General features: G+C 32.7%; 1 protein-coding gene and 1 long non-coding RNA gene across 11 annotated transcripts in view; one reads left to right on the plus strand and one right to left on the minus strand.

The window, feature by feature from the left end:
• LOC114329870 (golgin subfamily A member 6-like protein 22) overlaps positions 1-25,138 on the minus strand; it is a 482,825-nt gene that overhangs the window by 42,519 nt on the left and 415,168 nt on the right. The gene's annotated exons all lie outside the window — the stretch shown is intronic.
• Positions 1-25,138, plus strand: part of LOC126889743 (uncharacterized) — a 74,101-nt gene that overhangs the window by 21,448 nt on the left and 27,515 nt on the right. The window contains exon 2 of the long non-coding RNA XR_007700158.1: positions 8,494-8,612. This is a non-coding gene — a long non-coding RNA (uncharacterized LOC126889743). The remainder of the gene's footprint in view (positions 1-8,493; positions 8,613-25,138) is intronic.

Genomic DNA, 25,138 nt, shown 5'->3' on the forward strand with positions numbered 1-25,138 from the left:
CTTTAGAATTACTTTTCAAACCGTTTGAGGTGAACCTCATATCTTAAAAATTGGCGGAGTTATTAAAAAAAAACAATAACATTTTTTGGAAAAATTTTTAAAAGATAAAGTTTGAAAAATTTTTGGAGCATAAACTTTAATGCTATTAACTTGTTCTTTATCTCATTTGATAGATATTTCTAAGTACTTTCACAAATGTTTAATAAGTTTATGTTATAAAATTCATCATTTTCCCGTAATTTAAGCTTGAATACTTAGATTGGGGTACTCGCCGAGAAAAATATGCATTTAATTACCTATAACTCACTTTTAGTCAATATTAAAAGGTCTGTTTAGTAAAAAGTTTATTTCATTTTTTATTAGCTTCAATTTTAGTAATTATAACTTTTTTGTCAAAATTTATAGTTTTTGAGTTATCTATGAAAAATCGGTTAAAAACATGCACTTTTCTTACAAAAAATTAAAATTTTTGATCTTTAATAACTCAAAAAGTTTTGATTTATTTTAATAACTTTATATAACAAATTTTGCTTAGAATTTGTCCCCCTATCTAATTATGTGGTTATTTTTAATACAATTTTCAACCTGAGAAGGGGTGGCATCCACCCCAAGGGTAAAAGCGCAAATTGGCACCATGTCACAGTTGTTTCTTAAGATATCCTCTAACCACCCACTAATTTTCATTCAAATCGATGGAGGTTGAACGAAATCGGAGGTAATAGCTCATATCCACCTTCAGTGACTCAACTAAATGGATTGCTACGTGGATTGCATCTTAAACTTCGTCTCAGTTAAGACGTGCTTAGATCATCATCATCAGAGCTTTTCATTCCGGGTGGAACGTTTACCGCTCTTATTTAGAATTCTCTGATTCGCTTATTGCGGTGAATCACTCCGCATTCCACTTGTATGTTGTCAAAGTTTGTTTTATGACTTGGCTTTCGTTACAATTTTCTTTCACTCATTTCGATATGTGCATAGTTCCCTCCAGTTTCTAACTTTGTTATATCTCATGACCTGGCCCTCCTATCTCTCTCTGGGTCTTCCCCTTGGTCTTTCAGTTTCTGGTTTCCATCTGGTGATCTTCTTAATCAGTAGGTCGTTTTTCCTTCTCTCTATGGGTCCCAGCCATCTCAGCCTCTGTGCTTTAATAAATATAACTATATCTTCTCCCTTCATTATGTCTCTTAGTTCATGGTTCATTCTTCTTCTCATATCTCCGTTGTTCATTCTTATCGGGCCCATAATCCGTCTGAGGATTTTCCTTTCGGATATTCTCAATTTTTCTTCATCTTTTTCCGAGAAGAGCGTAGATAAGAATCTAAACTTACGGTGCAACGGAAGCGAGACTTGAAACGGCCTTGACGGCCTTATCTACAAGCTGAGCTGCGCTAAGCTGGAGCTTAAGATTTATGAGTGTAACCAGGCATAAGAGCTCCATAATATGCTGCTTGTCTGGTTGCTTGTTTTGTTGTCCTTGCTTACTGTAATTTCGTATCCACAATATATGTATTTATCAACAAATCCTACTTTGTCGTTTCCAATTTTTATGCCTGGTTGCACCAACAAATCTTAAGCTCCACTTAGCTCAGCTCAGCTTATAAATAGGACCGCCTTTCTTACGTTTCACCATAATTTTTTATTCTTACGGAGACGGAGTTTGGTAATCCATTATGACAAGCTGAAAATTATTGAGCTAAGACTCGATCTAAGATTTTTGAAACTACGAAGTAGCTCATAGTAGCTATTCAAGCTCATACCTTATTTTGTCAGATATCGATAAGCAATTTGGTCTTGTTTTATTTTAAAATATTGTTTATTAGATGTGAGATCGCCCGTCCTCTCATATGCGCTTCATTAATAATTAAAAAAAAAACAATGTTTTACAATAAAACGCGCCAAAATCTCTTATAGGTAGCTGATATAAGAAGGTTTGAGCTTGAATTTGACTTCTTTATTATTTCAAAAATTTATTTTTACAACTTGTATTTTTAAACCTTGAATATCGTTATTTTTCTTTCTTTTTTCAGTTTTAAATTGTTTATAACTCGAAAACGATTAACTTAAGAGAGAAGTTACAGAAGACCATTTTTGTTTCCAATGATCCAAAGAACCTAAAATGATGTCAAGGTGGGCCGAAAAAGTTGATTTTTATAAATTGTTTAAATTTTTTTTTAATGAATGTACCAATAACTCGGAAATTATGGCATTTGGGTATAGGGAATATAACATGAAAAATAATCAGTATTTTTTAATGATTTCAAAACATAAGAAATATACAGGATGTTTTATTTGAATAAAGAAAGTTTATTAGATTTCCAGAAAAACAGAAGATTTGGCAACATTGTAATTACCACTATAATGTCGGCCGCATTAGAAGACCCTTACCCATTAAAATTTATAAAAATCCTTTTAGCGGTTTCCGAGAAATTACTGTGTTGTCAGACTTTTTCGCAACCCTGTATAAAGTAAATGGTAAAGCGGCAACGATTAATTTTATTTAGGGTGTTTAATAGGGAAAGATTTTACTGATCTTTTTACCAAAAAAAAAGGGGCCAACTTTATTTTGAGCGTAACTCATTTAGTTTTGATTCTAGAAACACTTTACACAATTTTATTACAAGTTTTTTCCGAAAATTGCTTAATTTTTTGGATATTTCACGTTGAAATAGTCGATTTGGAATTTGCCGAATAAGAACGTAATTTTCATGAGCTATAATTTAGCTTTTTCTGAGTTTATAAAGGTTATTAATACACCTTTTTTTCATCTTTTTTAAGTTACATTCTTGCTAAGAATATCTTTTTCGATAAAATATTTACTTTTTGAGTTATTTGCGTAAAACCGCCTGAAAACGTGATTTTCTTGCCGAAAAATAAACATTTCCAATCGCAAATAACTCGAAACTTATTGACTTACGTACAAAAACTCTATAGAATGAAAGTTTCTTAGAATTAGTTAATTTATCCATTTCTGTACGCATTTTAAACGCGCGTTGTTTTCTCCTCACCCGAGGAGAGGTGAATGTCACCCCCCAAGTAAAAGCAACCAACGGCACAAGTTTAACTTTGAAATGGATGGTAAGTAGAACCTAAATCCAAATTTTCATGCAATTCAGAGTTTACCCGGAGAATTACACTCCAGAATGGACATTTATTGCTCTAACTCAAAATTTTCATGAATTTATGATAAACTATTTATGATTTCTACTTTTACCTCCTTCCTCTCCTTCTCTCTGCCTCTCCTTCTCCTCTTTATCTTCTTGTCTATCTTTGTCTTCCTCTTCTTTTTCCTATTACCTACGTTTTCCTTCATCTTCTTTAATTTTTAAAAAACAATGCTGGGGTCCGGAGGTATTTTTTTCTCTATACAATTCAGTAGAATTCGTTTTCGTCGTTAACAGTTACTCAATATTTCTATACCCCACTGCTGCCACCAATGTTACACTTCTTTGAAATAACTTACTCCAACAGTATTGCAATACTTGTTTAACTTTTACACAATGACAACTGTAAACTTCAAAATTTCAAAAGAACTGTTCACTAAAATATCAATTTCCTATGTTTATATGTATAGTATTTTTACTACAAAAGCGATATTACGTAGGTCAAAGTTTTTGACGTAAGAGAACTGTCAAAACATTAGAATTTGACTTTTCATTATTGTCATGTTTATTATAAACATGGCAATAATGAAAAGTCACATTCTAATGTTTTGACAGTTCTCTTACGTCAAAAATTTTGACCTACGTAATATCGCTTTTGTAGTAAAAATACTATATATTATATTTTCTGACGTTCCAGATTTCACTAGACATTGCTTTCATTTTCCATGACATCTCGAATATTCTCGAACTTTAATACTTTTCATTTTCCAGCAAGAGACTTTTTTTATGTTAGATCGATCTTACGAAACGTTCGTAACACTATGGAAAAAACAATATATAATGTGATGTCATAAGGCATGGGTTACAAAAAGTTTTTGATCCACAAACTACAGTTGAACGGTGTTCTTCTTGTTCTACGGCACTACAGCCCAAATTGAGCCTTGACCTCCTTTATTTTTGTCTCCAGCCTTGCTTGTCTCTGGCTACTCTTTTCCATACACGGACTCCTAAAAGGGCTTGTGCGTCGCTGTTTACTGTGTCTTCCCAGCGTTTTCTTGGCTTTCCAATCGGCCTCTTTCCCTGCATTCCAGCATTCAGTGCTTTTTTTGTAGCCTATCCTCTCCCATTCTTATCACATGTCCGGCCCATTGCAATCTTTGTATTCTAATGAAGTCTGACAGGGGTGCTTCCTTATAAAGTTGATAAAGTTCGTTGGTGTATCGACTTCTGAAGATTCCATTTTCCCTCACAGGTCCTAGTATTCTCCTCAGTACTTTCCTTTCGAATGTGTCGAGTTTGTTTTGGATGTTTCTTTAAGGACCCAGGCTTCACTGCCATAGCATATTATTGGTCGAAATAAAGTTTTATAGATTCTCATCTTTGTATTTCGGTGGACACTTTTAGACCGAAATATATGGGAGGGGGCAAAATAAGCTCTGTTTGCCTGCGTTATTCTTTTCCGTATTTCTCCGTCTTCTGATCCGTCGGCATATATTTCTACTCCCAGGTATGTAAACTTTCCAACCGTTTCAATGTCATCTTCATGTATAATGTTTTGTTGGACTATATTTCTTCTCGTCTGAGTCATTATTTTTATTTTTTTTTTGTGTTAATTCCCAGACCTAGCATTTTTGTTTGTGTTTTTAACTCTGCGTATGTTTCCTGTGCTCCTGTTGATGTTCTACTCATAATATTAATATCATCGGCATAAGCGGCCAGTTGAACCGTTCGTTTGGTCAGTAGGTTTCCTCGTCCAGTTTGCATTTGCCTAACCGCATGCTCCAGTTCCAGGTTAAACAATGTTGGGGCCAGCCCATCTCCCTGCTTTAGTCCCTGCGAAATTTTGAAAAAGTCTGTCCGGTGGTTTTGTATTCGTACACATGCCTAAGCTTCATTCATTGTGGTTTTAATGCGTCTTATTAGCTTGTGTGGTATTGCCAATTCAGCCAATATATAGGTAGTATAGTTTGTTCCTTTTGACTAAGTCATATGCCTGTTCTGAAGTCTACAAACACGCTGTGAACATCAATATCGTGTTCCCATGATTTGCTCAAGATCTACTTGACTGTAAATATTTGATCCAGTGTCGACCTTCCCCGTGGGAAGCCCGTCTGATACTCTCCAATAATATTTTCTGCTACTGGTTGGAGCAGCTGGTTTATAATATACGTGAGGACTGTATATGCTGCACATAGTAGAGAGATTCCACGGTAGTTTTTGCACTGGAGTTTGTCTTCTTTTTTATAGATCGGGCATACTATACTTTTCTTCCAGTCGTCGCGTATTTTCTCTTATTGCCATATGTCTTTGATGAGCGCGTGGATGTGATTTGCCAGGTGGTTGCCACCTACCTTATACACTTCTGCTGGTATTTCGTCAACTCCCGGAGCTTTACTGTTTTTCTGGGCCTTAATAGCTTCGAGAATTTCCTCTATAGTTGGAGCTTCTACTCCATTACCTACTTCATTCTCTTCTACGTGGTTCATACCCATTTCATCTGCCATGTCCAGTTGTGTTCCAAGTAGGGTCTGAAAATAATGCTTCCAGGTTTCTGTGACTTTCTGTTGGTCACTGATTATTTGCCCACTTTCATCTTTACATAGAGTTGTTTGAGGTTTATACCCACTTTTTTATCTTTTTTAGGTATTCTTAAGCCTCTCTAATTTCGTTGTTTTTGAAATTTTCTTCCTTTTTTTCGATTTGTCCATTTTCATAGGCTCTCTTTTTAGTTCTACATATCTTGTCTGCTTTCCGTCTTGCGACTTCAAATAATGTCCGTCTTTCTCGTGTTCTTCTTGTTATGTACATTTTGTGTGCTTCATTTCTTTCCTCTATTGCTTGTCTGCACTTGTCATCAAACATGCTCCTCTGCTCTCCTTTTTCTTGCTTCCCAAGGTTGAACAGTTGAACGGTAGGGGCAAAATAGAAATAGTAGATAATAGAAGGGCGGAAGAGTGAAGATAATGGTTTTGTTCTTGATTTATTCGTGATGAATATTAGCGATTATGATGGAAATTTTTATCTTCTTATCTGCAGCAATGCGGAAAAGCTGCACAGATGTTGTGTTGGACCAGATCCTGAAGTTCTTTAACCAGGATGTTCTTTTTCTTCTTGTAGCTCGTTATTCAAATATTTTTTCCTCCAGTATGCCTTGTAGGAGGGCATATCTGGATTCATTTCACATTATGTGTCCGAAGTGTTGCAACTTTCGGGACTTGATTGTAGTATTATGCATTGTTCTGACGAGCTCTTTATTTATAACTCGGTCATTCCAAGAGATTTTGAGTATTCGCCGATATAACCACATCTCAAATGATATCAATTATTTGCATATATCTTCGTTCAAGGTCCATAATTCAATTCCCCAAAAAAAGGAGAGAGAAGAAATAGGACAGAAATGGAGCATCGCAGCATGCTTACTTTTATACCAAGAGAGAGGTTGTGGCTCTTAAAGAAAAACCCCATCCGGTTTATCTCTTGGTTGTTAGTCCATTCTTCATTTATTATGGTGCCTGATATGAGTACATCAGAGGAACTTAAAAAAACTTGCCCTTTGGTTAGCTGATAAAAATTTAACACAAGTTTAACACAACTAATGGTCTGGCAAGGGTACACCGGCTAAACGATTTTTAAAAAGTCATGGTGATATCAGTTACCGAGATCTTTATCCTACGTCCCCAGCCAGGGCTGTTGGGTTCAACTTAGTTGTTGTAACCATGTTTTTTGATCTGCTGGAGAAGATTTACGATAAATACAAATTAAATCTTCAGCGAATTTTTGTCGTTGATAAAACTGGTGTTTCTACCGGACCCAAGAGCTATTCAAAAATTCTAGCGTCATGTGGAAAACGACAAGTAGACAGGATGACTAACGTTGGCAACAACATACCTCTTATGTTTCTTTTCCTGATAAAGCGTACATATTAAAGCTTGAATTACCTACTTTGACGAAGCTCTAGCTGGATCTTAGGGGGAATGACATAAATCAGAATGGATATAAATCCACCCATTGTTACTTTGATTAAAGCGTTTTATAGAATCGTCGTACGCTACAAAAGACGATCCTGTACTTTTTGCTCTTAGATGGATATGCCACAATGTTAAATGTGTAGAGGTGATCAATATGACCCGCGAAAATGATGTAGTTTTGTGGTTCTTTCCTCCACATTACACAAAAAATTGTCTGCAACCGTTATATATAGGTCTTATGAAGCCACTGAGTACGTACTAGAGTAATGAAATAAAAATGGCTAAGAAGCCACCCAGGTAGTGTGGTGCTACCTGAAACTACAAGCATTCCAGAAGGTCTGGAAAATCTGGAAGTTAACCCATGCTCTACAAATTGTCTATCAGCATCCAACAATTAATTATTTATGTTCTTCTTTGAAGAACCACTTACCTTCTTTTGCGCCATAGACACTCTTTCAGCTATATTTTCTAGGACGCCAAAATAATACATTACCTTTTCTAATTGAAGATTAGGTTTTCAGCTACTCCAGTTGTTTTTTCTCTATTTGCTTTTTAGACAACGCTCGTAATAAGTATTTGAATTGTGTATTTTTTGTATATCTAGTATAAAAAATATATTGAAAGAATTTTCGCTTTGGAGTACTGCAAGTAGAAAATAATTTGTTTCAATACATTTTTTTTTCGTGCGGTCGATATTTTCAGAGTTATGGGAAAAATAATGACAGTTATTATTTTCCCCAGTTAGTTAATTTTTAATTAAATATACAAATCCACGAGGAAAAATTTCCTGTAGTTGGCTGTATACCATTACAAAAACATAAAATCCTTTATAAAAGGTATATTTGTTAAAATCCCTATACAGGGCTACATCAAAGACAGAACTAGTTTTCAATCGGTTGACCGATCATCATCAGTGCAATCCTAAAATGTGTACAACCAGATAAAATGATGCAAAGTATTTGAAATGTTGACTAAGGTTATAAAAAGTTATAGGTTATACTCACTTAGAATCTACATGCAAGCCACCAAAGTAAAAATAACAGGGTAAAAACCCTTTACAATTGATCCGTCATCGGAACATATGACTAAGATAATAATAAGAACATCTTAGTCATATGTTCCGATGACGGATCAATTGTAAAGGGTTTTTACCCTGTTATTTTTACTTTGGTGGCTTGCATGTAGATTCTAAGTGAGTATAACCTATAACTTTTTATAACCTTAGTCAACATTTCAAATACTTTGCATCATTTTATCTGGTTGTACACATTTTAGGATTGCACTGATGATGATCGGTCAACCGATTGAAAACTAGTTCTGTCTTTGATGTAGCCCTGTATAGGGATTTTAACAAATATACCTTTTATAAAGGATTTTATGTTAAATTAAATATACCTTCCAAGCAGTGTTTTTATTTACAGCTTTTACAAGACAAGAGATATTCGGATGATTATAAAAATCTTAGGGATACATTCAAGATAATACAAAAGGAGTATGAGACAAAATCAGCCCTCCAATTTTTACACAGAATTTTTTAAAGGTAGGAAAAATACAACGATTCCATTAACCCCCGTATAATACCATTTAAGCAAAAAATTTTAGTTACCGAAATAATCACAAACGATATCAATACATGTACAGTTACTAGACCAGGGCGCATCTGTAAAAATATTAGTACATTTGGACGTTGGGAGGTGACTCAAATTTTTTTGCAGAAATTGCTTGAAAATAAATCAAATAATAATATTTGAGTTATCCTCCCTCTCAAAAAGGTCCGGAACATTGTTTAAATAATCAAAATGTCAAAAAATTAACGAAAAATTCGATTTTTTTCTTCGTTGTTTCATTATAACTTTAAAAGTATTTATTTCCAAGAAAAGTTGTACTTACATAAAAGTTGCATAATTAAATTTACAACAATATAGAATTGGTTAAGAATTTAAAAAATAGTCACTCTTGTTGCAAAATAGCAATAATTGCGAAAAAGCCATACAAAAACAAGTATTCGCATTTTACGTTTTTCAACCATTTATGCTACACCTAAGACCTTCATATTTCACCCAGAAAAACTTTATGATACAGTAAAACAATACTGTAAAGTTCATTAAGGTCGGTTTAATAGATTTTGCAAAATAAATTTTGCAATCCAGCTTTCGCAAGAAAAATTCATTTTTTCAAAATGTTACAGGACTGAAAATAAAGCAGATAGCAAGTTGAAATTTTTTTTGCCTATAGAAGTGTACTGTACCTTTTATATGCAATTTTGCAAAATTAAAATCGATTAACACGACGGCGTCAGGATTTTTTTTAAATAAACGTTAATTATTGGTGCTACGCGCAGGACAGCGGATAGTTTGCTCTGATTGGGCATTCCAATGACCTTTGATAATGATTGATACATTTTAATTTTTATTACATTTCGATATAAATAAATAAATTTGTTTATTGCAAAATAAAAACACATACTCTATCCTTTGAAATAACACTTTTATTAGCAAAAACTTTCTTTGTTCATATATTTTAACTTAGAGAATAAAAGTTTATTATTTTTAAACATATGCAATTGTTTAAACAATATTTCACAAACAATAATAAAATTAGTTTGATTTTTGTGGAACTAAAGTATTAAAATACAACAAAATATAGAGTAATGAAATAATATATTAGATAAAGATTGGAAAACATTTTGGTGGAAATCAATTTGTGTGAATCGAACACCGCTGTCCTGCGCGTAGCACCAAAAATTAATGTTTATTTAAAAAATTTCCTGACGCCGTGGTAATTAATCGATTTTAATTTTGCAAATTTCAAATGAAAGGTACAGTACACTTCTATACTCAAAAAAAAATCAACTTGCTATCTGCTTTATTTTTAGTCCTGTAACATTTTGAAAAAATGAATTTTTTTTGCGAAAGCTGGATTGCAAAATTTATTTTGCAAAATCTATGAAACCGATCTTAATGAAATTTACAGTATTATTTTACTATATCGTAAAGTTTTTCTGGGTGAAATATGAAGGTCCTAAGTGTAACATAAATGGTTTAAAAACGTAAAATGCGAATACTTGTTTTTGTATGTTTTTTTCGCAATTATTGCTATTTTGCAACTAGGGTGACTATTTTTTAAATTTTTAACCAATTCTATATTGTAGGAAATTTAATTTTGCAACTTTTATGTCAGTACAACTTTTCTCGAAAATGAATACTTTTAAAGTTATAATCAAAAAACGAAGAAAGAAATCGAATTTTTCCTTCATTTTTTGACATTTTCATTATTTAAACAATGTTCCGGACCTTTTTGAGAGGGACGATAACTCAAATATTATTATTTGATTTATTTTCAAGCAATTTCTGCAAAAAAACTTGAGTCACCTCTCAACGTCCATCTCAAAACAGATGCGCCCTGGACTATACGGCCAGTGAATAGTTTACAGGCTGGCTTATCTAGGAGCCGATTTTTTAAATTTTTACCTCGTTTAAACGCACCTCTTGCGTCAAAGTGACGTTGCCAGTGGTGTACCTAGAATAGGTTGATTAAAATTAAAAAATCAAAATAATAAAAATAAATTTTACAAAATTTATCAAAATGGAAAATACAGAATAGTATATTGTGCAACAAGTGCAGAAAGGTACTAATTTCTCACGAGTTTGAAAAGTTGCGGTACGAGCGCAAGCGAGTGCCGCAATTCAAACGAGTGTTTCACACTATACTTTTTCTACAAGCACAGTTTTTCCTAAAAATAAAAATCACAATTTCCAAACGACGATTAATTATAATAGGTACCTATGTGATAAATTTTAAACTGTATTTAATTAATACCTACTAATCAATTTAAATTCCTTATACCTAAATAAATTGCACAGAAATCAGTTAAAAAATTAATGCACTGGCTTAATTTGTTTAAATTTAAACAATTATTACACATTATTGACATTATATTTATGCAGTCACGGATTTACACAAAACCTACTTCATTCGACGTCTCTTGCACAGGTTGCTAAATCCTTATTGGTTATTTGATAATTATAAAATGTTTAATAAGAATAAAATTGTAAAATAAAACATTTGTAACATCGATAATTTAGTTTCTATGCTATATTTAAATATAATAATTGTCTTATAGGTTATATATTTGTCTAAAGTTTAACCACGGATGTAAACAGAATATAACGTTACTCAGAATGCGGTAGTCCACGGATGTAAACAGAATATAAAGTTACTCAGGATGAGGTAGTCAACTGTGCAGAAAAGAACTTTGCGGCACAGAAACGTCACTTTGCGACACAGAAACGTCACTTTTCTGCACACTAATGTCAAATATCTTATACTGTGAGAAAATATCAAGTTTGCTAACATAAAACCGTGCAGAAAAGTGCACTTTGAATAGTGGTTGTAGAAAAAGAAGTTTTTTTGAATAAAATGGATAATGGTCTTAATATGGTTTAGTTTCTTATTTTATTTTTCAACGACCACGAAATTTTTGACAAGCACTGACTTTTTGAGATTTTTTGACTTTGACATTTATCAAATTCGTACGACACTGCAATTTTACAGTATTACAATATAAAGAAAGAGATCTCGGGAAGAGAAATGTGGGACGTAGGAGGATTTCCTGGTTGCGAAATTTAAGGGAGTGGTATGGGTGCAGTTCAATACAGTTGTTCAGAGCTGCAGCCAACAAAGTTAAGATTGCTGTGATGGTAGCCAACCTCCGATAGGAGACGGTACTGCAAGAAGAAGAATATAATTTTTTTTTCTCTGATTCTGGCTTTGGTTTAGAACTAGAACCTTTAGCCACGTAATTGTATAACTTATCACTAAGTCAGAGGAGTAATGTGTAGTGTGTGTGTTGAGTAAGTGTCTTGTTACTTTGCAAAGTCGACGTCATTGTAATATAAAAAAAAAATTAAAAGTAAACTATTCAGTGACCGTAACTGTACCTACAAACTGATGCATGAATCTTAAAAATCCAAGTAAAAATAATAAAGTTATAAATTATCTACTAACCTAATCAAAAATTTTGAGTGGCAGAATTTTGTGCCGGTGAGTGTAAATCCTTTCTCTAGTATTTCCTATGGAATTCAAACGTGGGAATCGAAACACGAAACACGAAGAAAATAAACTCAAGGTTTTATGTAAACTTATGTGTATTTGATTTTGAAAATATTAATTATTAGTTCGTAGTGTCTAGCGGTAAATGCCCGTAGCAAAGACTAAGGGTTAACGTACTGGAGAATTTTAGTGGTTGACTCTAAGTGATTATATAGCCTAAGGCCATTCTACCCTTAATAATGAAGGGATCCTTCAATAAAACTGAAGTAATTACAGTGGAAACAAAAGGTTGGTTGTAAAACTCATATATTAGTCGAGCAGTTACCTATGTATGCTGTACATTAAAGTAAGGGTTAAAAATTATCAAGCTGAAATTTATAATATACATATACACTGGGGACTCTTAAACCAAACGGAGTAATAAGTATTGTGTGTTTTTCAAAAAATATCCAATTTTAGGTTATTGGCCCAGAAAACAAGGTATTTAAAAATGGAAACATTACTGGCTTCTATTTTTTATGTGGAGTATCTAGGGGAAGTTAATAGAAAAGGCACCATCTCGTAGGTATCGAAAATTTTATTTCTTCGCGGTTTATTATTAACATTTAAGCAAAAAAATCATTTTTTCATTCATTTAAAACTTTAAAATATTTGCCATTTAAAATGATATTTGATATAATAAAAAAAGTTTATTTAAAAAAACATTAAAAAAAGTTTATGAACAAAAAAATTATTGCAAATTAATTTCCATGATTGATACTGTCAAAATAACTGTCAAAGTCAGGTTTTATTTAATATTTACTCCGAGATTTATACAAAATTTGTAAGAAATGTCTTAAATAAATACGTAAGTTTTATATCAATGAAACAACACTGATTAATCATGACAAGTGAATTCTTATCTTCTTCTTCTTCTTCCTTTTTTTTTGGGTTTCGATTTTTTTTTAATCATTTACCCAGTACATGTTATTGGTTATGCGCGTCTTGCTCAAGGCAATGCACAACCAGGTGTCTTGTCAACTTCAGATCTATTTTTTTTTTCTTTGGTCCTGTGTGGTCCTTGTCCTTCTTCTTGTTTTTCTGTAGATAGAGGGGGAAAAGTGTTACAACATTTAAGGTTAACTTAAGACTTTTCTCGTTTGGGGGTAGCTTCCAAACATTTTCACATAGGTTTAGGGCTGGCTACCTTCGGTTAGGATTAAGGATTTTAAGGATACAAATATAATTTTTGACATTTTAGGAGATTCTACTTGAAAAAATTTGATAAATTTATTGATTATCTTAATAACTTTTATCGGAGGGTTTATATAAAATGCTCTGTAAATGCTCTGTAAAGATATTGGACTGTCTATTCCAGCTTTTATTAGTTCTAGATACAAATCCATCTCTTTATGTTTATTTATGGGGCACTTAAAGATGATGTGTACCAATGTTCCCATAGTACCGCATTCGCATATCGGTGTTTCCGTTTTGCCTATTTTGTGGAGATAACAAGAAGTTTTGCAATGTCCACTTCGTAACGATTAAGGTTAGTAATATTGTTCCTACCCAAATATCCACATTTGTTATACCAAGGTTTTATAGGGAAACTATTCTGCAGTCCATAATAGTCCGGATATTTACCTTTAATTTGGGAATACCAGTTATTGTAAAATTGAGTCAAGATGTTCTTTTTTGTAACACAAAAGATATCTGTGCTGATGTTTTTTACATCATATGGTACTCTTAATTCTCTCCCAATATTGGCCAAGCTATCTGCCACCTCGTTGCCTTTAATCCCCTGATGTCCCGGTACCCATTCTAATCCTATTGAAAATCCCATATTATTTGCATCTACCAGTAGTTTTTTGGTCATTATAGTTACATAATCTATTTGGTCCCATTTGTGACTAGATATTTTGGATAAGGCACTTTTTGAATCTACAAAGATCACTGCTTTCATGATTTCCTTTTCAATACATACCGACATGGCTTTGTATACCGCTATTATTTCAGTTGTGCAGATTTGTGTGTAGTTATGGAGTCGTGACGAATATTTATAATTGATGCTTGGGATGTAAATTCCAAATCCCGATTGATTTGTTTGTGGGTCTATTGATCCATCTGTATATACGTGGGTATGATTATTATATATTCCACCATATTTAGCTATGAACCTTTCGTTCGATTCAATTTCATATTTTTCAAATTCTAGACTTTTAATTGTAATGGGATATAGAATAGTTTTTCTTTCTACCTCATATACAGGATTGATTTTATATCTAATTATGTTTTTTGTTTTTTTCGGTATATTTGTATATGCTAGTGAGTAATCTGGTATGACCTTGTTCCTCCAGAATCTATTGTTTGCATTTATTGCTTCGTTTAGCTTATTTAGACTCTTTACTATGATATTGTTTTTTTCAGGCATTTGTTTGAGTATATATTTATGTGCTAGTATCTCCCTTCTAACTTGTAACGTTGTTACTGAACATTCTGCATGCAATATTAAGATGGGTGTAGAACGTAGACAACCCGTTACGATTCTCAAGGCAACATTCTGTACTTGTTCCAACCTCATCATCAAACTTTTACTGCAGGGTTTAAAAGATTGGCTGCGTAATCTAAATGAGATCTAACTATTCCTTTGTATAAACTCAAAAGAATGTTCGGGTCAGCTCCCCATTTTGTACCACAAATTGCTCTCATGACATTTATTCCTTTGTTTGCTTTAGTTATCATGTCGTTAATTTGAATTGTCATATTCAAATTGCACTGTAAATGAAATCCCAGATACTTTATTTCATTTTTCCATGGAATTTCCATATTTTGATATATCAAATGTGGGAAGTTATAAGCCTGACTTCTTTTTCTAAACATTATTGCTTTTGATTTGTGTGCTGAAATTTTAAAGTTGTGTTTCTCAAACCACTCCTGTAAATTTATTATATGGGTATTTAAGGAATTAATTAGCTTGTATATATCAGATCCTTGCACTAAAATTACAAAATCATCTGCATATTGAAAACACTCCATCTCATGGTCTATTAAATCATGTAGGGATCTAGTATAGAGATTGAATAATATTGGACTGAGTGGAGACCCTTGAGGCAATCCAGTGGATGCTTGCATTGGGCCTAATATATTATTTGATTTGTCTTTAACGTAGATATTTCTGTTGAGCAAAAATGGCAAGATCAAATTTGCATAAGTTATTGGGATGTCATACTTTAATAAGTATTTATATAGCAAATATATATTGACTGTATCATATGCCCTACTGATATCCAAAAAAATTCCAATTGTATTTAAATTTTTACTAAATCCAGTTCTAATATAATTAATTGTTAAAGCTAAATTATCGTTGCCCCCTTTGTTTCTTCTGAAACCTAACTGCTTAGGGCTTAGTATCGATTTTTTTTCCGTTATTTGTTCTATTCTTAATTTAATTATATTTTGCAAAATTTTGCCTACACATGACTCTAGAGCTATGTTTCTATAATTATCCTCATATAAAGGGTCTCTATTGGGTTTTAAAAAGGGAATGACAAGGGTGTTTTTCCATTCTTGTGGAAAACCTGTGTTTCTTTTAACTATTTGATTAAATATTTTTGACAATGCATCTAGCGCCACCAGGGGAAGTCTGTTTATCATGCTATATGTTACAAGATCTAAGCCGGTAGCCTTATCCTTTTTATTTATGACACTTATTATTTCTTGCCTTGAAATGTCCTCCACATCCTCGTTAGTTAGGGTAACCGTGAACTCAGGATCTGTTATGTCAATTGCCAAATTATTTAATATGTTCTGAGCTATGTTTTTGTTGGGAAGTTTAGCAGGGATTACAGCATTTTGATATGTGGAGAATAACTTAACTGTTCGCCATATTTCAGATAGAGGAGTGTCCCTTGTCAATCCATTGCAAAAGCTTTTGAAGCTATTTCTTTTTTTTGTTTTAAATATTTTTTTACTGTATGCAAATATTTTTTTGATTTCAATATAATTTTCATTGCTTGCTTCTTCCTTATATTTTTTAATTTTTTCTTTTCTTGTTTTTATTAAATTAGAGCATTCCTTATCCCACCAGGGAGGGCTTTTCTTTTTTCTTATAGATTTTTCTGTTTTCAAGAGAGGTATTTCCTCATCACTCACCATTTCCATAATTTGTGTAAATTAATTATAGTCTTCACACCCATTCTTCATCAAGTCTTCTATTTTTGAAGCATAATTCTCCCAATTAACATTCTTTGTATTTCTTTTATGACTTTTTTGTGTTACTATATTTTCATTTACAATTGCGATTTTGCAAGAAGTTGGAAAATGATCACTGCCTCCAGAATCCTCTAACACATCCCATTGGCATATATTTGCAATTTCCGAGGAAATTAGTGTTAGGTCTACCGCTGAGGCATTCTGTCCAGGTAGGGTAATCCGCGTGGGTCTCCCATCATTGCAGCAAACTAGATCCAAATCCTCTAAGGATTCAGCAATTATTCTTCCATTAACATTAGCAGACACTTGACTTCCCCAAAGTGCATTATGTGCATTCATATCCCCCATTAAAATTTTATTTCCCCTGATTTTATTTATGCGTCCAACCCAACTATTTAAATTTACTTTTGCCCTAGGATGGATATAAATGTTAATAACTGTAATGTCCCAATCTATTATTTTTGTTGCTAAAATTTGAATTTTACTAACATTATTATTATACCTATATACTATTTTGTGATCCAGACCATTATGAACCACAGTAGCTAGGCCACCATAACCATCCCCTCGATCCAACCTATGTATTTCATATCCTCTTAGATAGAAGTGATGATCATTTTTTAGCGAAGTTTCATTTAATAGAATTAATTTGGGTCTATGTTCGCTTATGAAATATTTTATACTGTTATAGTTACTGCTTAAACTTTTTATGTTCCATTGGATAATAAGTGGATTCTTGATATCCATCTAAATCTAGCAACTTTTGGTTCGATGAGCTTTCATGTATAAATAGCTGGTTCAAGTAATTGATTATATGTTCCTTATGTTTCCAATCTAGTTTTTTAATATTGCATTCAGTGTTTTTTCTGTGTCCTTCCCTAGTTGCTCTGTACGGGAACATCCAGGAGTCTTAGTGTTTACTGCACGAGCTCTCTCTTCGCTTCTCCCATTTGGAGATAATAAATACTGATTGTGTACTTCTTTATTGTATGTCTTATTTGTTTCATTAGCCTTTCTTTTATTTTTGTTTGAGTTATTCTCAATTTTTCTACTAAACAGGTGTTCAGGGTTACTCTTTACATTTTCTATCCATCGCATATTGATGGGAATTGTCTCTAAATTATTTGTTTGAGTTTTATGTAATGTTGGGAATTCCTCCTGGCTCATTCTGAATATATTATTCTCTTGCGATTTTCTATTAGAAACATAAGGAAATCTCTCGCATGCCTCGTAGTATGAAAGATTGTCCAGAGACATGACAGCCTTAATATTCCGCTGTCTCACATACTCTGGACACTCCTCATAGGTACTTATATGAAAGCTGCTATTACAATGTAAACATTTCATCGAACAATCCCCTTCATGTATTTTGTCCGCGCAGTTTTTACATTTTTCTCCCCCTCTACAAAGATTTTTTGTGTGTCCAAAAAGAAAACACCGATAACATTGAACCACTGGTATCATGTATGGTTTTACCCTAAAAGGGATCCCATATATATTCACTGTGAATTCTTATCGGCAGCTCATTATAGTTTTTGTTCTTGTGGTAACAGTACCGCCTCCAAATAATTTATCTCGAGGTATGAAAAATATATATAAACATGGATGAAGACTCTGTTGGATGAAATTCTAATATTTATCAACCAAGTTCATATTGCAATGCTGTTACCTCATTTAAATACCCAAGCAAAAACCAGACATTGTTCTATCTGCTGTAAATGGAGTCAAAATATATTAATATATTATTGTAACAGGAAATCTAGTACAACCCAAAAATGTATTATTTGCATCCCGCATCTCCAACAACAAAATTTGTATCTACCTGTCCAATATTGAAGTCGTCAACACGTTGCTACAGTTACACATATCGTTATTTGTCAACAATACCGTAGACAAAATAAGGCGTTTAATTACTCCAGCCACAAGACTGATCATTTCGAATGTTTGTCCCATTATACCAAATTCAATACTAGAAACTGAGCTGAAAAAATTGGAGCTTCATGCAGTATCTCAGATAACGTTTCTGCGAGTTGGAATACCGGACGACAACGTTACCGACGACAGTGATTGTGAGTATGGTAGAATGGATCTAATTCTTGGTTAAACTGTAAGGTAATATGTTTTTATTTTCTCTTCAGAAAAGTTTTGAAGGTTATTGTTTTTCTTTTAGCTGTAAATACTTACCACTACAAGGTAGAGACAATATATTTCTTTTTCTATTTTTGCACTAGTAATTGTGTATTTCTCTAATTTAATGAAAAATACATGATCAGTTAAAACCGCATTTTTGCTTGTCTTCGGCAGTGCATCAAATATGGGGAGAATTTGCAACTAACTTTCTCAACATACCGTATCGCTGAAGTCAAAGCTTTTATCTATAATTCAAAATAGTCGCTTTGAATAATATATTAAGTTTGATTCAAGTTCAATAATATTGGTTCAATATACTTAAGTTGGATTCAAGTTGAATAATATTGGTTAGTTATAGCCGAAGAAAAATATTACGAATTAAGTATGTAAACTTTTTTAAGTCAAGAAAATATTTACGTGATTTTAATTATTTGCCATCTTTCTTACTGTTTCTTTTCTGTTCATCGATATACAAATGGTGTCAAAACCATAAGAAGTAATATATAAGTAGTTTATAAATAAGTATTTTTAAATGGTATTAGGGGAGTCAATGGAGTTTTTGCTTACGGAAAAAGCCAAACAAGATAGAACTTTTTATAATTTCATTAAGAAATGTTAAATAAACAATGTATCAAAAAGTTTTACTCTAAAAGTGGGTGCTTCACTTTTTGTTAAACAAATGAACTGCGGAATTAGTTGTTTTTTTAACTATCTACGTAAATATAAATTTTAGAAAAAAACTGAGTTGACCATTGAACAATTCAGAAAATTTTACACAAATAATCTTATATAAATATTTTTCTAAAATTAAATCTAGAGCTAACAATAAAACACCGAAAACGTTTGTTTTCTATTGTAAGATAGCTACAATAAATCTACAGCTTAAATCTACAGCTTCTATAATTTTTTATTCATAACGCCCAAGTCACCCCTCTCACAAACATTGGTGCACTAGAGCGTTCAACGCAGCGCGCGTTTAAGTTAGTTTGTTACAATTTTTTTTCTAATTGATTAAATTAAATTTTAAAAATAGACGGAGGGGCAGCACCGAAAAATCTCTCTGAATTTACTAAAGCTAGTTTTGTCACAGTTGATTTCTGTGATTGTGTAGAGAAACATATTGCGGTCGGTCAAGGGAAACGTAGAACAGGTGGTACTGATAGCTTATCAAAGTTGCTTACTTAATGAAATTTATTTACTAACGATGAAAATCAGTAGGTACACATATTCTAAATTGAATATAAATAAAAGTTATTATAGTCGGTCAGCTGTATGGCGGGAGAGAGCCGGTCGGTCTCTGTCCCGCCCTATGTATTAAATGTACAAAAAATTAACGATTGAAATACATTAAGTATACTTCAAAACTTTTGTAGATGTAGTATTTGATATGAAACATAAATAAAATGGTCGGTCAACGATTGTATGGGACAACAATGCCCGTCGGTCAGCAAAAAAAGAAAGAAATATTTTGAGCGCATGCCATCGGCGTTGCAAATTATATTTAAAATGCGATTTCAAGTTATTATTAGTAATATGCATATTAGTTATATTGAATGAATCGTTGATTTATAGAAGAAATATTTAAAAATGCATGCACTTCAGATGTAATCGGATGATGATCCAAAGGTTGAATAACGACGTCGTTGACTAATAATTGCGGTAATAGGTCGCCCTTAAACCAATCAAATTTATATTTTTCTCCAATTATTTTCCATCCATGATCGGTTGGACACAGTTCAGTTATAAATTTCGGTGAGCATTGCGCCAAATATTTGCAATGTAACTTGCTCTTAAAAACTGTTCCATTAACCCGGAACGAGGTGGTGACATACTCAATCAATCGAAGTTTTTAATTTTTATTTTAAGCAATCGCTTACGGTACTCGAACATTTGTAGGTGTTCGAGAACAAAACAAATCGTGCATCGCTCACCGATTTTAATTTCTTCATGCCGTATAAATTACAAACAAATTTTTGTATTTTTCAAATACGTAATCTTTATTGTTTTCGGTTAAGTACCCGAGATCGTCAAAAGCTTTTTGCAACTCAGCCCTCTGGCGAACCAATGGCATGGGTCTTGTTTGCCTTTTTCATAAAAGGCCGGGTTAAAGTCACACCCAGTAAAATCGCGCAATCCTGGCAAAGCCCCGCACATTGAATTTCCAAATTCTTCATACAGTTTCTTAGGGCCAATTATTATTTGATGGTTTCCAGTGCCAACTTCTATCCATATCTTCGAAGAGCTTAGTAATTTATTCATATTTCCTATGATTATAGCCAGAATCTCTTTCTTGAATCCTGACCCCCCGGAGGGAGTGTAGTGGTCGACGTGATGTCGTGTATTGTCCGTCTCCAAAGATCTCTGTCTCTGGTCATTTCTTTTAATTCATGCATAGGTCTTGTTGGGGATCTTCCTCGTGATCTTTGGCCTTCCACCTTTCCTTGTATAATGAGTTTTTCCATGTTTTCTGTGTTGGCTCTCATTACATGTCCAAAGTATTTTAATTGTTGGAGATGGACTTTACTGGAGAGCCGTTGGCTAACTTTTAGCTCTCTTAAAATCGAATTATTTATTCTATGGTCGGTCCAAGCAATTCGTAGCATTCGTCTCCAACAGAACATTTCAGTGGCGTCTATCTTTCTTCTTTCCGAATTTCTCAGGGTCCAAGATTCACATCCGTAAGTCAGTATTGGAAATATTAAGCAGTTGATCAACCTCATCTTTAACGCTCTTGAAATTTGACAGTCCTTCCATATTGTGGTCATTTTTGCTGTGGCGACTTTTGCTAGATCACATCTACGTTTTATTTCCTCCTTTAGTGACCCTGTGTTGGTGATTAATGATCCCAGATATAAGTATGAGTCCACAACCTCAAACCCATCAATTGTGGTTATATGTGGATGATTGTTATGTAGTCTATCCACTATCATGATCTTTGTCTTTGATATGTTTAATTGCATACCAAATATTTGACTTTCGTTTTCAACCAGTCGTATAAGATCAATCAGCTCTGCTTGACTATTTGCAAGAAGGGCTGTGTCATCTGCGAAACGTAGGTTGTTTATTTTATGACCATTTATTGAGATGCCTTTTTCCCATCCTTCAAGTGCTCTTCTCATAATATGCTCTCCATATATATTGAATAATTGTGGCGATAGTATACATCCCTGCGATAGTCTGACACCCCGTTCTGGATGAAATTCATCTGAAGGTGTGTCAAGGACTTTAACTGATCCAGTACTGTGTTCGTATAGTTCAGTTATAAGCGAAATAAAGTGTTGGGGTACGCCCACTTCTTTTAGTATTTGCCATAAGTGTCTCCACTTGACCCTGTCGAACGCCTTACGATAATCTATAAAGCATATATACAGTGGATTATTGAATTCCCTAGATTCTTCGATTATCTGTCTTATGTTGTTCTGAAGCTATTTTCTTGTGGCATTTTTACAATTTTAACTATTTAGAATGGGAAATAAGCCACAATATTATTAAAAAATGATTTTTATTAACGTTTCGACGCCCAAATCGGGTGCCGTTGTCAAAATACAAAATACTATTAATATAAACAAAAATGTTGCTTAGTAAAAAAATTCTTCTAATAATTTATTTAATTTGACTCATTTACATCGGCAATTCAGATAGATATGATACATTTTAAAGTAGAAGACTTTAAAATGATATTGCCAATATTTATGAGTTGCGTTCCTGGGACGACTTTACTGAAAGATAGTTCATTCGATTACATGAAATCAACCCCAACTCAAGAATATCCGTCACAAAAAAAAATCATAGCATGTGATCTGTCTTTAAAAAGACAACCACATGCAACGGTGACATTAAAATTCTCGCGTTAGAGATCTCATAGTAAATCACGAGGGAAAACCAGGAAAAACCTCGTGATACTATCCCGACATCGTAAGTATTTGGTCTTACATTTAATTTACTCTCAAAATTAATACCAAATTCTGACTTTACTATAATTTTGTTTAAATTATAAATAATATAAATAATACATGGGTATATAAGTAATACTAAAATATAAAATATGTACTAACTCGACTATTGACTTACTAATTGTGGTATTTTCTTTCTATTGACTTCCTCTTTCAGTATGGGTATCCACATCCTACTGCATTCCACCGAGGAATTTGCGACACAATTGGTTTCGTTTAGCATAATTAGAGTCGCTTCTTTGATTTTTCTCTTTTTACTATCTGTTTCTTTCAGGACTATACTTGAATCTCTCCACTGAACTCTATGTTCATTATCCCATGCGTGTTGACATATTTGAGATCTATCAAATTCTCTATTTTTAATATAAGATTGATGTTCACTTATTCTAACGTTTAATGGTCTTGATGTTTCACCTATATAAAATCGTCCCAGGAACGCAACTCATAAATATTGGCAATATCATTTTAAAGTCTTCTACTTTAAAATGTATCATATCTATCTGAATTGCCGATGTAAATGAGTCAAATTAAATAAATTATTAGAAGAATTTTTTTACTAAGCAACATTTTTGTTTATATTAATAGTATTTTGTATTTTGACAACGGCACCCGATTTGGGCGTCGAAACGTTAATAAAAATCATTTTTTAATAATATTGTGGCTTATTTCCCATTCTAAATAGTTAAAATATCTGTCTTATATTTAACAGGTGTTCTCTAGTACCCCTACCTTTGGTAAGACCAGTTTGCTCTTGTAGAATTTCTCTTTGAAGGAATGTTTTTAGTCTCTCGTTGATTATATGTAGCATTATTTTACTGGCATGTGATATAAGAGAAATAGTTCTATAATTGTCGCATTTATGGAAGCTGCCTTTTTTATGAATTGTGGTTATTGTAGATTTTGTCCAGTCTTCAGTCCATTGTTTTGAATACCATATTTGGTTACAGAGTAGATGAAGTAGTTTCACGCCAGTTTCTTCTGTGGCTTTGAGCATTTCTGCTGTTATCATATCTGGATCTAGTGCTTTATTATATTTGAGCTTACTGATCGCCAGAATATCAGTGTCAAAACATTTGATTAAAACATCTTGTACGACGGTACAGGTATGAAAAATTATTTTTGTGTTAGCCTCTTCGTGTGCTGGACCGGCAAAATTTTCTTCGATGGTTCTTATGATTTTTCTATCGTGTATTCTTACCTATGAGGTCTATAAGTATACCTGCCCACTTTAAGTATCTTCGCACGAATTCTCTTCTTCGCGTGCATTTTATTTTCTACATTTGAAAGATACGTTTCATAGTTTTAATAATATTATAATATGTTAAATATTAAATATAATTTTTTTAGTATACATATTTTTCAATATTTCATTTAGTAATGGCAGCATGTAACATTATGTAACATAAATGGTTTATTCAGTGTAATTAATACATATGTTATTAAAATTACTAAAAATTACTATACTCCACATTTTAAAATTTAGTTTAAAAATACTTCAGCTGCATATGGTAAAGAAAAACGCGAGCTTGCAACGCCGATGGCGCGCTAAAGATTTCTATTTTCGCTGATCGACGGGCATTATCCCATAAAATTGTTGACCGACCATTATATTTATGTTTCAGATATCAAATACTACATGTATGTACTGAAGTTTTAAAGTATAATAAATGAATTTCAATCAATAATTTTTTTGTACATTCATTGGGGCCGACCGACCGGCTCTATCCCGTCATACAGCTGACCAACTATAATAACTTTTATTTATATTCAATTTAGAATGTGTGTACTGATTTTCAGCCTTATTAAATCAAATACTACATGTATGTACTGAAGTTTTAAAGTATAATAAATGAATTTCAATCAATAATTTTTTTGTACATTCATTGGGGCCGACCGACCGGCTCTATCCCGTCATACAGCTGACCAACTATAATAACTTTTATTTATATTCAATTTAGAATGTGTGTACTGATTTTCAGCCTTAGTAAATGGATTGTATTACCTCGGCAGGCACCTCCGGAAAAGGCACCCTTATCATCTGTTAATTTTTTTTTAAATACTACCGCCTTTTTTATTTTATGTCTAGATTCTCCTCTTTGTACTGATTTTAAAAATGTATAACACTTGATGCTCAGTGATTAGTTTATGAGAAAAATAAACACAAAAGCAACAAAACTGGATTGAAAAAAATTATTCTTTTAACAATTTTATTACACACAAACATTTAGAATGAACATTTCACTACAAAAAATTTTAATACATAATAATTATTCAAAGTGACTTTCGAAAGCTTGAATAATTATTGTTAAAATTTTTGAATAATTGTTAAAATTTTTGTTCAATAAATGTTCACTCTAATTGTTGAAAAAATTATTTCTATTCAATCCAGTTTTCTTGCTTTTAATTATTTTTCTTATAAACTAATCACTTCAAGTATCAAGTGTTATACATTTTTGAAATCATTTTAAAGGGGATAATCCAAATATTAAATTAAAAAAAGGGGTAGTAATTTAAAAAAGTTGATGGTGAGGGGAAAAATACGGGGGTGAGAGGGTGCCTTTCCTGGAAATCTTAAATATGTAATAATGTCTCCTCCTTCAATTATTACATGACGTGTTTTTGCGTTTTTTCTAAAAATGAGTGGTTCAAAAGTTATTTAAGTTGGATAGCTTTATCTGAAAAGCACTGTATATAAACTAACAAAAGTATGTTTGAATTTTTCCGAATGCAAGTTTTCGTT

Source organism: Diabrotica virgifera, chromosome 8 (genome assembly GCF_917563875.1).
Source record: "Diabrotica virgifera virgifera chromosome 8, PGI_DIABVI_V3a".
Lineage (NCBI taxonomy): Eukaryota > Metazoa > Arthropoda > Insecta > Coleoptera > Chrysomelidae > Diabrotica > Diabrotica virgifera.